Raw genomic sequence first — 15,311 nt, 5'->3', positions numbered from 1 at the left:
ACTCCTATTTTATGGTATGTAATTAGTATTCTGAAGGTATTAAAATATTTTAATATCAATATAGTTTTTTCACTGAAACTCGAGTTAAATCTTAATATACATTATTCATATTGTCGTTTTAGAGATTGTGCTTTTATACTTACTATTATGAAAATTTACTGAATAAAATATATAGTTGCAATCCTTTTACTGAACTCCTTAATTTCTTGTTTTATGAGGGGATAATTTTTGCTTATTTAGGTACTAATTTTAATCAGACCATTTTTTAATGAACTCATTTATATTTATATCATATCGTTCTAAGTAGACTTTGTTGTGTTAGACAATTATTATTAAATAAAACGAATGAAAAAAAGTGACAGGTACGATATTTTTTTTTTAAATTCAAAAAATAATTTAGTAAAACCACAATTATTAAGAAATTGTCTTAAAAACTTCGTAGTACAAATTGCATATCTATTTCACTTTTTTTAAAATTCAAAAAATAATTTAGTAAAACCTCAATTAAGGAACTGTCTTAAGAACTTAGTATTACAAATTGCATATCTATTTCACTCGACTTAAAAATTGCAGCAAAACAAAGTATAACAGTACATTTTTTACTGTCTATTGTTTCTTTTACTGCCCATGTATTTATGATCAATAATCAACATCAGTCCTGGTTTAAAATGAAACAAAAGTAATTCTTTATTATTAACATATTTTTTATTAAACAAATATAACTAAAAGTATGTACATATTAAGTTTATACATAAATCAAGCTAGATACAAAAAATATAATTATTTACATTGTTGCATTGTAAATACTCTTTTATATTATGAAAAAAAAACAATAATAATTTACAATAAGACAGTTTGTGTGTAACTGTGTAAGCATTATAATTAGCCTTATGTAGTCTCTATTTTTAGTCTTTACATTATAATGTCTTTTTTATTTTAAAATAGTAAGACTAAATATAATGCTTTTAACAATTATTGATTTTTGAATAAAATTAGTTTAGTATATTTTTGTCTTATATTAACATCCCTTTCATTTCTGATTTTGCTTTCATGATACAAACGAACATCGAGAAAAATTTCTATTATTAATTTGGTTAGTTGGCTTCTACCACACAAGAAGCAGTAGCCCATTCCCATTGTTCTATTAATTAAACTACAGCAAAAGTCTTTAAAACTAAATCACAAAATTGTCAATAAACGACAAAGATTAAAATACAAACGAAAACACAGTACACGTGGAAAACAGAAAGTTAGAGAAAACACTAATGGCGACTGCCCAAGTCCAAACTGAAAACAAAATCCACGCCGACGACGCGTCCAAAAATAAATCGATAACCCATCTCGACACCATTCGGCCAATAGAAAAGTAGCATTTCGGCGCATGTGCATTACATCCAGCTACTGAACAAGGATGGACTTATGTCAAACTCGATCTTCTGTCCTTCAATTCTGGGACATAAATTCTCTCATTGCTCTTATGGGTAATATATTACCTTTACTGTAATACAAATTAAATTTACTGCAAGTTTTTTTGGGTCACTCTATAAGTATTAAAACCGCAGAGTGATATTACTTTCATTCTCGACCTAGACCTTGTCCGCGAGCAATAACAGATTCGATGTCAAGATATAATTAAATATATTAAGTAAGATTAAAACAAATCAATTGTTCATTATAACGCGTAGTTCCTTTTGTCATTTGCTGATTTTTTTTTGAAGTCAATTAAAAAACGCATGTCAGAGAAATAAAAATTTAAATATATGTTCTCTAATAATATGCGAAACGTAAGGGATTTATTGATCAATAAAAGATATTAGATCATGGCTTGTTTGATCGCAATGATTTAACTATTCATATATGTGCATCTAGTTGCTTTTAATTAAATGCACAATTATGTTAACGCCTATGTCGATGCAAGTTCATTAAATTTTCATTATGCAAAAAAGCAATGTCGGGGCTAGAATGGTTGTGCAGAATTACGTTGGAATCATTCAGCGTTTATTAGAAAAATAATCACAGAAAGCATTAAAGCAACGCGGATTGAAAATTATATGTCTACTTATGAGTTAATACTACAATAATTCTAGGCAATATCCCTATTTTATGTCAAAATACTACTATTATGTGACTTTTATGCATTTATTTTTTAAAAGAAATATACAGGGTGCTACAAATTCGAGGTACGAGCATTGGTAACTCAGTAACAGTAATAGATACGAACATGGTTAAATTGGGGCAAAGTTGCGCTTTGGGATGTTCACCAAGATGCCATCAAAAAAGTTTTAAAAATTTCAAGGATTGCTGAGTTTTTTGGAAAAAACGGATATTTTTGAAAATCAATTTTTTTTCCTGTCGATACTTTTTATTGATTTGAAAATCTAAAAATACTATCAGATAGCCCTCATGAAGTGGCTATGACAATGTGCAATTCCTTTTTTGATTTTCTAAAAGGCAACGACAAGAAAAAATAAAATTAGTTTTCAAAAAAATCCGGTTTTTTTTTTCAAAAAACTCAGCAATCCTTGAAAATTTTAAAAAATGTTTGAACAGCCCAAGGCACAACTTTGCCCCAATTTAACCCTATTCGTATCTATTACGGTTTCCGAGATTACCAATGCTCGTACCTCGAATTTGTACCATACTGTATATACTACTTGACCACTTCGTTATACACACAAACAATTCAAACTAACAAATATTAATTTATTCAAACGAACTGCCATTAGTTTATTATGCATCGTTTAGTAAAATCCATATTAAATTCTTTTAATTTTCTCTGATAAACTTTATATCTCCCTAGATTCTCAAATGTTTATATTAATTTATGTTTTAAGTCATTATTTTGCATTTTGGGACTCCTATGTTAATAACACATAACCAATAGTTAGGGAAATTCACGTGTTTAACTGGTTGGTATTAATATTTTACATAAATTATTAAGTTACTAATCCCCATATTTGGTATTTCCGATGTACAGCAAAGACAGATATTCTCAGAAAGCAGTAGTCTCGTTTTTTTTTTCTTATTTCTGTAGTATTATGGGATTATTTGCAAGCCAAATAACAACTAATAAAGAAAAGAATAGTAAACAATTTCAAGAATCGTTGATTTTGGTTTGGACCCAGAAACAGGATTATGAGTTTTTTTTCGCGAAAATGTTTTTTTGAAAATTTGGAATTTTTTGAAAAAAATTTCGAAATGTTTTTAGTATTTAGTTAAAAAACAAAATTCGTTGATAATATGGCAACATAGGGAGTAGATTAAATTTACATGAAAAAAATCCAGTGGTTCTCAAAAGTTTTCACAAAAAAATAATTTCTTTTTGGAAATTTTCATTTATAATATCACAAGAGCTTAAATTATTTTCGGAAATTTTTTTGAGGGCACGAATATTTTGAAAATTATCCCGAGTCGAAGACGAGGGATAATTTTCCTAAAATATTCGTGCCCGAAAGAAAATTTCCAGGAATAATTTAAGCTTGCGTGGTATTCGGTAAGAAAATTTCACACCTAAATTTGAAAAAAAATATTAATCCAACATGACATTTTAAAATAATTTCAATTTGTTAAGTTGGCCAAGGTATTGATGTTTTTGACATATATGTGTTTTGTCATTTTTGTTTGCGATTCTGTCATTAAGCTATTACTAGTTTTAAAACGTCTGTACGTAGAGTAAGAAGTGTATAGCGAAATGTCGCGATTTGGAAAAGTAAACCAACAAGTCATTAAAGAAGAAATTGAAAATATAAAACCAGATAACACCCGAAAATCAAAATCAAGTGTATGGAAACAGTTTGTTGAATTTTGTGATGAAAAGTCGTATAATATTCATGAGTGTATGAGTGTAGTACAGCTGGCTACTATACTGGAGGACTACGCATTTAATATGAAAAAGAAAAATTTTGAAGATTATAAGGAAAGTGTGGTCAAAGTGATGTGGAACTCTACTGCTAAGCAGTTGCAAGAAATTTATTACGAAAAATATAAAATAAAATTTAATCCGTTTTCTGATGTGGAATTTGTGACCGCCAGAGCTGCACGCGATGCTAAGCGCAAAATACTACAGAGAGATTCAGCAAAAAGAAAAGTGAGTGCTTCAGCCTTAACCAGTGACGAATACAAAAAAATTATTGAAATGTGGGATGAAAATACTCCAGATGGGTTGCAGCGTAAATTTTTTCACATAGTTTCACATGAGCTGGCATGGAGAGGAGGGGAAGGACATTCTGCTTGTATCCAATACTTCAAAGAAGAAACTGATAATTTCGGAAACCCAAAAGGTCGGATAGAATATAATCCAATTTTCTCTAAAACCACACAAGGTGGTTCTAAAAAACTGTCGGATAGTAAATGGTTGATTAGAAATTTCGAAAATCCACAAATGTGTCCGGTTCGCTTGTTTAGAAAGTTGATGGAAAAAAGGGGAAATCTTATTCAAACCGACAGACTATTCTTAACACCAAACCCATACTGGAATCAACCCAATTCGAAAGGATGGTACAAGAATAGCCCAGTTGGTAAGAACATTGTATCTTCATGGTTTAAATCAGCAGCTTCAGATATAGGAATTGACACTAAAAAAGTTAAAATAACCAATCATTCTGCAAGAGCAACAGCTGTTTCGAATTTGGCCAAGAAAGGAGTTGGTGAACAACAGCTCATTAAAATTACTGGACATAGTAATAGTCAGTCGATCAAACCTTACTTACAGTTGGACGCTGAACATCATCAACAGATGATTGAATCCATGAGGAGCATTTCATCAAGTACTAGCCAGTTCAATCATGATCAGAGCACAATGCAAAATAAAACAGAAAATACCCAGATTCAAACCACCAATTCAAGCCAGCCTACAAACATTTACAATAATTGTGTTTTTAATATTAATAAAACCTATAATTACTAAATGTGTTTCGTTATTATTTTGCTATATTAGTCGATATCATTAAAGATTTGGCATTGAAGATAATTCAACATGAAATAAATTCTAAAAAAATCATATAGATATATCCATCATATTTCGTTAAATAGAAAAATACCAGCTTTAGTTAAATAAAGGCGGCAGAACTATATTTTTTAGAACATGGCAATTTCGAAGAAATTCATATGTAGGTATATCTAACATATTTCCTTAAATAAAAAATATTACCAACCTTAGTTACATCAAATGCTAAAACTCAAATGGGTAATATTTCAATATATAGACATTGTAGTTCATTCACATTATGATTGTAGATCTTATGTTTACCTTTTCAACTGTCAAAAAATTTCCACTAAAGTTTCGTGGCGCCTCGAAAAAATTTCCGGAAATTTTTTCAGTTGCCATGGTAACTAGTCAACATTAAAGCATGTTATTGGTTGAAAAGTAGAGGTGTGAAATTTTCAAAGTAAAATAACTCGGATATTTTCAATTTATTTGAAAAACGGTAAAGAGAAAATATGTTTCTTTTATCAAGATCTACCAGCCCTGAAAATATTTGCACTTATTAAAACTCACCCTGTATATTACTTGTACCAGATTTAAAATCATGTATAAATTAACCTATGCTTTTAAACAAAACAGTTGTAAAAATAAACTTATGCATAAAAATCAGGACTAAAACATTTTTGTCATCACGAAATTTATTCAACAAATATTATTTTATTGCCGCATCTTTTAAATATGGTAATTGTCGTAAAGAAGCCATAAAAAACTGGCAATTTGTAAGAAATATCATGTTAATATGTATTTATTATTTGTTTTATACCTTTACCTTAAAAAATTGAAGCTATTTTTATATAATAAATTTACACCAACTTGTTTTTGAATGTAACATATATTTTTCATTGCAGCATGCAGGAATTTTTAATTTTTTCAGATAAATTGTGGACGCATATGTCACCACAAAACTGGAATAATTTTCGGTCAATTGCATTGCCAGCTGTAGAACGATGATTTATCGCTCAGATATTAATCTGAGATATGTCCGACACGAGGCGTCAATCAAAAAATAAAGCTAAATTTATTACCTAAATCCATGTTTTGTTTATTAAATTTTTTACCAAATTCTGATTCCAAGTAATGTCTATTTATCCATAGCTTTGTGACGTGATCATTTATCACTACAAAATCTGGATTAGTTATTGGCAATCTTTGTAAGATGTTTAATTTCTAAGTAAACATTATTTTAGCGACAGTATATTTTAAATTTATCATAAAATTAACATTTATAGTACCGTATGATAAAAAAAGCGGCGCGGCGCACAGTGTAACGAAATCGGGAAATGCCGGACATTAGCCCAAAAAACAAAAAAAATAATTCATCAAGTTTTTTATATAGATGGATAAAGGACATCCCAGAGCCCCACCATGTGAGATATTTCTTGAGTTGACCTCTTAGTCGGGGAGTTATGGCGGGTTAAAGTTATGGTTTCCTTAATTTACCAAATTTGTACAAAAATTTCATACAATAAAATTTATTATTTTCAGAAGTTTCCTTGTGTTGTTCAATTCCAACAATTTTTTCCGTAAAGAAAAGTCTTTTAACAACAACAAACCCGAAAAAAATGTCCCAATTTTTTTCAAGTCTAGTTTCTACATGTTTACTATGACTTTCAAAAAAATGCTTACATTCGCGCAAGGTTATTTATACAAAATATCATAGAGTGAACCTTCTAGTAAACTGTTACATATAAATTTGATCCACCTAGATCCGAACCTGGAAGAAAAAAATAAATTTCTTCGCCATTAATTACGTTTTCCATTGATTCGACCGGAGTTTATATCCGTAATTTTTTGTGCTATAATTTCTTTATTGAAAAAGCTATACGCTTTCTAGGAACATACTGAATGCTTTTAGGGGCGAGGAACCATCCTCACATTGGGGTGGGGGACAGTTTACAACAATTCAGAAAATCTCAACATTGGAGAAAAATTACTCAAGAGAATATTTTTTCAAACCGGCAAAATTTTCTTCGATGTATTTAACACTCCACCCTCAATGCTGCATCATTGTTGGAGCCAAACTATTGAAGATCTTTTGCACAACTTATTGATATATTCAGATCTTCTACTTTCACATCTGCGACCAAAGCACTCTAAAAATAAAAAAGTAGACTTGTTTCCGGAAGCGAAAGAGCTCCTGTATATGGATGGAGAAGAAATTGAGAATTATTTTTAAGCATGTTTTATGTAAGTGCCTTACATATTATGTTATTTTGAAATAATATACACCCCACATAAATTATCGCATCACTTATTAATTTGGAAAACTGCAAAGTATTCTTAAATTCTCTTGGTTAACAATAATCTGAAAAGTTATTTGCATTAATAGCAACTTGTTAAGGAATGGAAAGTATACCATAACTCAGGCAGACCTTAGATTTAAGTTTTTCACATAAAAATGTTTGAAGTGTTTCAAGAATAAATCTACGAAAAATATAAGTGTTGCGAAATTTTTTGTGAGGTGTGTATTATGGTTTCCTTTGTTGAAGTTGAATACGTTTTTTTCGCATATTATCATATTATTTAATACTGTTAAATGATATTTGCCACTTGTGTCGTTCTCTTTGAGTTTTGCAGTCTTATCTAATTTATCCCTTATTATTTGAATATTTAGGAATGTTGATTGGTTTTAATATATTAGCGGGAGATAAATGATTGTTCGACAGTAATTTGATAACGTTTTTGGTCCATAAGAGCTATAAACTCTTCGTAAGTAAAAAAATATACCTGTAAAGTCCTTTTATAAAACTTAAAAACGGCAGTAAAGGAAAACAAAACAAAAGTATTTAAGTGTGGAGGATGTTTGAAGATCATAATTATTGAAACACTTTAACCAACTCTGTAACTCGTTACCCAAGGCAAAAAAGTTAAACGCAAACAACTTTATTGATAAATGTATTGTTTCTACTTTGAAAAATACTAATGGGCCTTAGAATTAAAGAAGTTTTAAAAAATTTCTTGAATTTTTTTTTAGTAAAATGAGAATAATTTATTCGCAGTCGAAAAAAAATAGTTTCCGCGTGTTTAGAGTCAAATATTTCAAGTTAATGTATTCAAAAAGCAGGAATTGCTATTTCAGGAACGAAAATTTTTCTTATTCAAGAACATGGCGGCTTTCACTTTGTTGCTTTGGAGATTAAGATGGAGTATTTCGAGAAGTCGCATACTGGACTAATAAAGTCGCAGTTCAGCCTTAACAGGTAGTATACTAGTCGCAAGATTGCCTAATTTATGTATATATGTTATCGGTAATATGTCGATGTATAATTTAAATTTAGTTTTATATGTGCCTTTCTTACGTCCCATTTTAATTAAGTTTTTTTTATAAAAACAGAAACAGCACTGAAAATTTTATATACAGAACAATGAAGTGAAAATTTAAGATTATGGTCCAATACAGTTGCAAAAAGGTAGTGGCTCGACGTCCTACCAACGTAAGAATAAGGAAATTTAAACAACGTTGGATTTAGTAAAACAGACGACGTTTGCATAACGTTGGAATAGGTCCTGAAAGTGACGTCGGAAAACTCCTTATTGCCCAACATTGTAACTACGTTGTCCGAATCACCTAAAGATCACTTAAGCAAAAAAGGTTACAAGACAACGTTTATTCGACGTCGCAAAAGCTTCTACTTTTTTGTAGTACTAGTGCAACGTCGGCACAGCGTTACAACGTTTACATTTATTTTAATACCTAAGGGACGGAGCTAACTATTTTTGTAACTAATCCAACGTCACAAATTAACTACAACAGATGCGAAAGAACACCGAATTACGCGTTCAGGTTTCTGTGACCTTCAGAAAGAATTCATAGACAATCCGCATCAATGTATAGTTTGGGTTATTATTTGTTTGGGTAAAAATAATCTGCACCAATATGTTATCGAGGCATATAATCTCACAGTAATTTAATAGATTGCTCGTCATATTATATCAGTTCGTAGGAGATTAGGAAAAAAAAAATATTTATAGTATAAAAAATTAATTTATTTAACAAAATTTAATTAAAGATGTGACAAAATAGTTACTTTTCTATTGGTTCTATCGGACTTTTTTCGACTATATAAATCTTTATTTGTAAACTTTAATACATCAAATATTTTCAATCTAATAAATCATTTAATGATGTAAATAAGAGGAAATTTCTCACATGGGTGGTCAAATTCTATAGTTTTCATTATATCAAACAGCCTCTGAGAAATGTTTTCAACTCAAAATGCCTTTAATTATGTTTGACTACATCAATTAAAAGGGTCTTCAAACACATCAATGTGATATTTGTCTAAAATTTGCAAAAGAATCCGAATCTCTGGATAACTCGAAATTATTTACCCATTTAAAAGCCTTTGATCATGAAAGTGGAAAAATTTGTTCATTTTAGTTACTGGAAATGGAAAAATTATTTATATTAAATTCTGATGAGTTTTATACTCTAAATATCTTTTTTTTTCCTTATAGATAAACACATTTGTATCCCATTTTAAATAAGATATACAAATTACCAAAACTTAGAAATAACAGTTCAAAAGTTCAACAAAAATCCTACACGCGTTTTTAAGAAGAAACATATAACCACGCACTATGTCATTCCAGCAAGCGAATACGACACAGCATGGGTTTCCGGACTAAACGACTGGTGTATTTACACCACTCAATAGGCGTGTGCGTGGGGCTTGCCGAGCGGTTTCCGATGCAGTCGCTTTCTTTCGCATCTGTTATAGGTAATTTGTGCCAACGTTGTGTTTAGTAAACATGTGGTCGCAAGTCGTGAAAATGCTACTTGGGGCGTCAAACGCCATATACCAACTACTTTCATTTAAATCCCGAATAACTTATGAAAAGGAATACAAACATTTTCAAAAATGGAAGCAATTAAAAAACGTGCGAGAAGAAATAAAGTTTTTAACCTATCCTCGCTGTTAAAGTATCATTATTTAATCTACCCTTGCGGTTGAAGTACTATTTTATCAAGTATTTTTGATAGATATAAGGCAATTTTAACAGATGCTATGGAAAAAATATATATAACTATTAACTGTACGTACATTTTTACCCACTTGTCTATTATCAGAAGAACTGGTCAGTAGGTACTCCAGAACGAACCTGTTTTTCTTCAGACCAAACGACAAAAATGCGAGTACCTCACCTACACATTACCGATGGTTCTTGACGCAAACATTCTCGGCTAGTACCGGAGTTTACGTTTCTTTTTTTCATAGAAACGCAAAGTGGTTCTTGATTGTAGCACGCTTGACCGAAACCGGTGGCGGGCGCTTTTTACAATTATGAATAGTAAAAATTAGTGAGTGATTTAATGGGTCTACGTTTCCTCTCGGTCAATGGTGTGCGCTATATAGAAGGGCAACAAAAGAAATAAAAGTGGCCTTGCCACTCGACACCAACTTCTCGCTCTTCATTAGTGAGCTTTTGCGGTGATTGGGCTTGGTTGGCGGATAGCAGTAGCCGCTACCAGTGACTATTCGCTTGTTTTGTGTGCGCCAGTATCAGTCCGGTGAGTTTTTTTTTGTGCTAATATTTGAAATTGCTGTTACTGAATTTAACCACATTAATAATAATTAACGGTTTTTACAAATTTAATAAATACTATTATAATTTTATTTTAAAATTCGTAATTCCGCTGGCAGTGTTTTATACAGGGTTCGCCAATAGTGCGTCGGGCATCTGTAGCTCCTAGAATAAAAAACTTGAGAATTTTATTAAGTGCAAACCTAAAGTATGTACCAGGATGTATTTCAGGAGAATATTTTAACTTCTATAGGGTGGCTCAAAAAATTGTGACCGGATCGAGGTGACTTTTTTTAAATGGAACACGATATCGTCGGCTTTACTACGAAAAGGCGTGTCTCGATTTTTGCTACTTTTCAGGAGAGCAATTTAAAGAAAATCACTTGCTTTATTTGGCCAATAAATGTAAAGTCTTTAGTTTTTTAATAGTGTGTTTGTATTAACACTTAAACGGAGACCTTGAGGAAACGTTCTGAACATAAATTGAGCGTAAATTTTAATAAATAATTTATTTTTAGTTGTTTAATAGAGATAGGTCTTTTTGTTATAACGATAATAAATTTCTTTCCGAACGAATAGTATACATACGCCCATGTAAAATAAATTTAAAAATCATGGTAAAGTGTTCTTATATATACTAAAATATAATACACACATACAAGAAAAAATCTAAAAATCACCGAAAAATCAGAAGAAAATAGATTTAAACACTTATATTCGCGTTGGATTAGATCAACTTAAAACAAAAACAATTTTCATTCCAGAACAAGACAATAATAAATTAAAATATTCTTATCTAGCTTATTTTAATAATATTGTTTTTTATACAAAAAATACATTTTTATAACTAATAATATATGTTTAATAATTATTTAGTTAATTGAGTTGAATGACAGGTTGATCACCAGTGCAAAGGGGTGGTAGATCTTGATATTTTCTTAATATTATAGGTTTGGTTTTGGTTTGGTTTGGTTTTTGAAAAACAAAAACAGACTCAAAATCACACTGTAAAAGAGGGCTGCTGCCATGATAGAAGTTTTATTTTAATCCAAACAACCATCAGAAAAAAATTAGACAGAATGGTGTGATTTTCTCTTGCATGCATTTTCATAACTTAAAACAAAAGGACCTATCTCAATTTCCATCTCTCTTGTAGTATAACAATTGGTATAGTCTGCCCAACGAGAAGATCCTTGACAGTGATAGATGTGTCTGTCATTTTAATTTCAAAGTAGTTTATTTTATTTTACAAAGAAATAAGTTGGTACAACTGGAACGCATAGCAGGAAATTAATATATATATTTAAAATTTGACTGACAAGTAACTTCAAAATATTGTGAAAAAAAACTGTATAAAACTGAAAAAATTTAATCGAGTTATTTTATTTAATAAAAAACGGTATGTGTTAATCCAAAACAAACAAAAAGAAGACACCACATACCAAAAAATATAAAAAAGAACTATTTCTTACTTTCAAGCTTTATGAAACTTCCTGCATTTATGATTATATTTATCAATATAACTTATGTACAAATACAAATTTGTAATATTCCGCAGGAATAAATAAAACAAACTATTTTATTAATAATAACACTTACCAAATTTTATACCTCACAGGTTGATTAATTAACTTTAATCTGAATTTTTTTAAATCAGTACCTTTTGACATTATTTTTCTGCAGTACTAAAATCCATTATTTACCTATCTTGTGATGTCGATATTTTACAGCTACTCCAGTTTTTAGTATGTCATTGTGTTTAGTATGGTCCTTCTACCATATTCGAGATGCACTTATCTACGACGAGATGGTATACGAATTTTATTGATAGTAACTTTATTGGTGTATCTGTATAAGACTTGCTGCCTGGGCAGCGAGTATTAACCATAAACTGTGCTCTGGGTTCTACAGTTAATTTTCACTCGATTTTTCCTCCACTTGACATCAAAAGACACAAAACACAAGTAATAACACGAATCAAAATGCATCATCTTCCAAAACGCAGGGTATTTGACAACAGTTGTCACAAAATTATAACCTATAATTTGGCAAGACTTTGACAAACGTCAAAAATCTAAAGGCGAGTTCATACGCATCGGCGTCCGTTTGTCGTTTATCGTTCCGTCAAACCAATAAAATTGAAATACGATCTGTCATTTTTGAAATAAACCAATAAAACTGGTTAAAAACAACAAGTGACGACGCATGACGAATTTATACTTAAACCCTATTTAACTTAAAAACTATTAGAAACTTTTTTTAGTAAAATAAATAAATTGGTATGGGACGTCATCTGCTTTTTTTCTCTCATCGTCTGTCGAAATCTTACCTGAGAAAAAAAAAACAGAGTATATAACAGTTGATATAACAAAGAGCCCTATCTCAACATACGTCTCGTCGTCATAACGAAGAATTGTAGTATTTGAGATGGGGCAAATTTTTAAACGAATATAAAATGAAAAAGGTATAATATTGAGATGCGCAAATTCGCTATGTTAAAATATGACTGATTGGGCATGTCATGACATTGATATCTCAAAATCGCCAAAAATCGAGATAGCCTTTTCGTCATAAAGCCGACCATATACCGTATGATCGAGAAAAAACGGCGTCAACGATGGCTATGAAATGAAGGTCGCTGTCATTTTATATGTAAATTTATATGGGAAATGTCATTGATCGTCATTTGCCAGCCAACTGGACGCCGTTTTTTTTCGATCATACGGTATATTATTGCATATTGGCTTCCTTACACTTCATTTCCAATATTTGTGACGACTTTTTCAAATAAAGTCCCATGAAATATTTCTCCCCATCTCTAAAACTCCATAGACAGGAAATAGATTATTTTCTGAAAGTTTTATTTTAATTCCACTACACTTTGACTACACCTGAGGCCCTTAACAAAATTTATATCTTATATCCCGTTAATATTTTTATTAAATATAAATAAACGCGAAGTATAATCTTTGTTTAGGTTTAACGGTATTATCATCAAAAATTCTTTAATATCAAAACATTTTCCTTACGTACGAATATTAAAAATATTTCCTATTGCGTCGAAGAATTTTACTACAACAGACTTGAGAATTTAATATCTATAGAATTTCGTAAAAACATAGAAAACAAGAAGACGTTTCTATCAAAACAAGATGCATACTAAAAATATTGTATTCCCAAATCAAAACCCTAATTATCCTATTGTATAAAATTAACATATTTGATATTTTAATGTGTTCTATTAATACCAATTTTAGAATATTTTAGGCATATACCGGGTGCGTCTCAAAAGTGGCTCACACCTATAACTTTTTTATTTTTACTGTTAAAAGAATGAGATTTGGTATGTTAGTATATGACATAAATTAGGATTGATTGACGATTTCATTTTTTTTGGGTCACTTCCTGTTTCACCGGAAATGACTATAACTTTTGATTTTTAAATGGCACTTTCGGTATTTTTTTACTTTATTCGATAGAAAATGACACTCTGAATAGAATGGCACATTATATGTCAACTTTTGACATTCTTGCTTAGAAATAAGATACATACAGCTATATTACTTATAATGAAACCTAAGAGGGTTCAATTCTTGGAAGTTCGCAGAAGTGATTTTGTTACAAATATTATTTTTCATAAGTAGTTTTTGTTCGGTCAATAAAGAAAAACTTAGGACCAAACAAACTTTAGAACACTGACTTACAAACTCCTAGAATGGATTTAATATGAAATACTATATATTCAGCAAACCCAACTGAGTTTCAAATTGTTGTTTCAAAATTAACTTTGTAATTTATTTGTTTTCGATTCACGAACAAGAATAAACTACAATTTTGCATATACAGGGTCCGGCAAAAGTGCTTCGGGGATTTGTAGCTTCTAGAATAAAAACGTTAGAATGTATTTCAGGAAAATATTTTTTTTACTTGTACAGGGTGGCACAAAAAAGTGTGAGTGGATCGGGATGATTTTTTTTCGAATGGAACATACCCTGTATTATTGCATTTTTACCTTCCTTTTTAGTCACTTTAGATAAATCCTAAGATATTATTAAATATGTTTTGATTGTTTCAAAGATAATTAAAAAATTAATAAAAAATAAAATTTTTAGCCTTTCTTAAAAAAATTATTGAAAATTGAAGAAATGTCCTGAAATCAAAACTAATTTAGGTATTTACTGTAATTAGTCTGTACATACTTTGCTACAAATATCGTAATCTTAAACCATACAGGGTGTTCAAAATTCCATGCCAAACTTTCTAAAATATAAAATAGTTTTCTTTTCTATTTCTTTTAAATGGAACACACTGCATATTATTTTTTATACAGGTGTTCCATTTTCAGGGTGTTACATTCATAGGACGATATACATTTTAAAATTTAAAGCAATTTGAATTAAAAACTAAAACATCTAAATTTAATCTAATGTTTAACTAAATCAGACTGATGAGATTTATCCAATATAAAATTAATAAACGAGAATTAAAATTGTAGTACAGTTAATGTTAATTTGTACAATTAATAACCAATTTACAAATTTGTTTAGCAAAGGCTCCAGTAAGTTACTGTCTAGAAAAATTTGCTGTAGGCTTAAAATATGTACCAACAAAAAAAATAATGATACTAGAAATATTAAAAGAAATCGGGCCTAAAACATCCCCTTATTTCTTTTATTATACACGAACCGAATAAAAGCATCCTTAATATCGATGTTATCTGTCAAAAATTGTAAAAAACCAATTTGATGTGGAATAATTGAGTGGCGGATATTTATAAATTCTCGGTGCGTCATAAGAAAAT

General features: G+C 30.1%; 2 protein-coding genes across 3 annotated transcripts in view; one reads left to right on the top strand and one right to left on the bottom strand.

Annotated features, from left to right (window-relative positions):
* Positions 1–15,311, bottom strand: part of LOC115882709 (putative serine protease K12H4.7) — a gene marked incomplete in the record, with an annotated part of 747,005 nt that overhangs the window by 428,599 nt on the left and 303,095 nt on the right.
* The window catches only part of LOC115882712 (UNC93-like protein), a 91,661-nt gene that overhangs the window by 33,692 nt on the left and 42,658 nt on the right, over positions 1–15,311 (top strand). The window contains exon 1 of one of the 2 annotated variants that reach the window (XM_030900936.1): positions 10,201–10,496. The exons of the other annotated variant lie outside the window; for it this stretch is intronic. The gene's annotated coding sequence lies outside the window, so the exon portion shown is untranslated. Of the gene's footprint in view, positions 1–10,200; positions 10,497–15,311 lie in introns of those variants that run through there. 2 annotated transcript variants of the gene reach the window in all.

This window comes from Sitophilus oryzae, unplaced genomic scaffold (genome assembly GCF_002938485.1).
Source record: "Sitophilus oryzae breed Bouriz unplaced genomic scaffold, Soryzae_2.0 scaffold_179_pilon_pilon, whole genome shotgun sequence".
Lineage (NCBI taxonomy): Eukaryota > Metazoa > Arthropoda > Insecta > Coleoptera > Curculionidae > Sitophilus > Sitophilus oryzae.
This window is presented reverse-complemented; position numbering and strand designations above follow the sequence as displayed.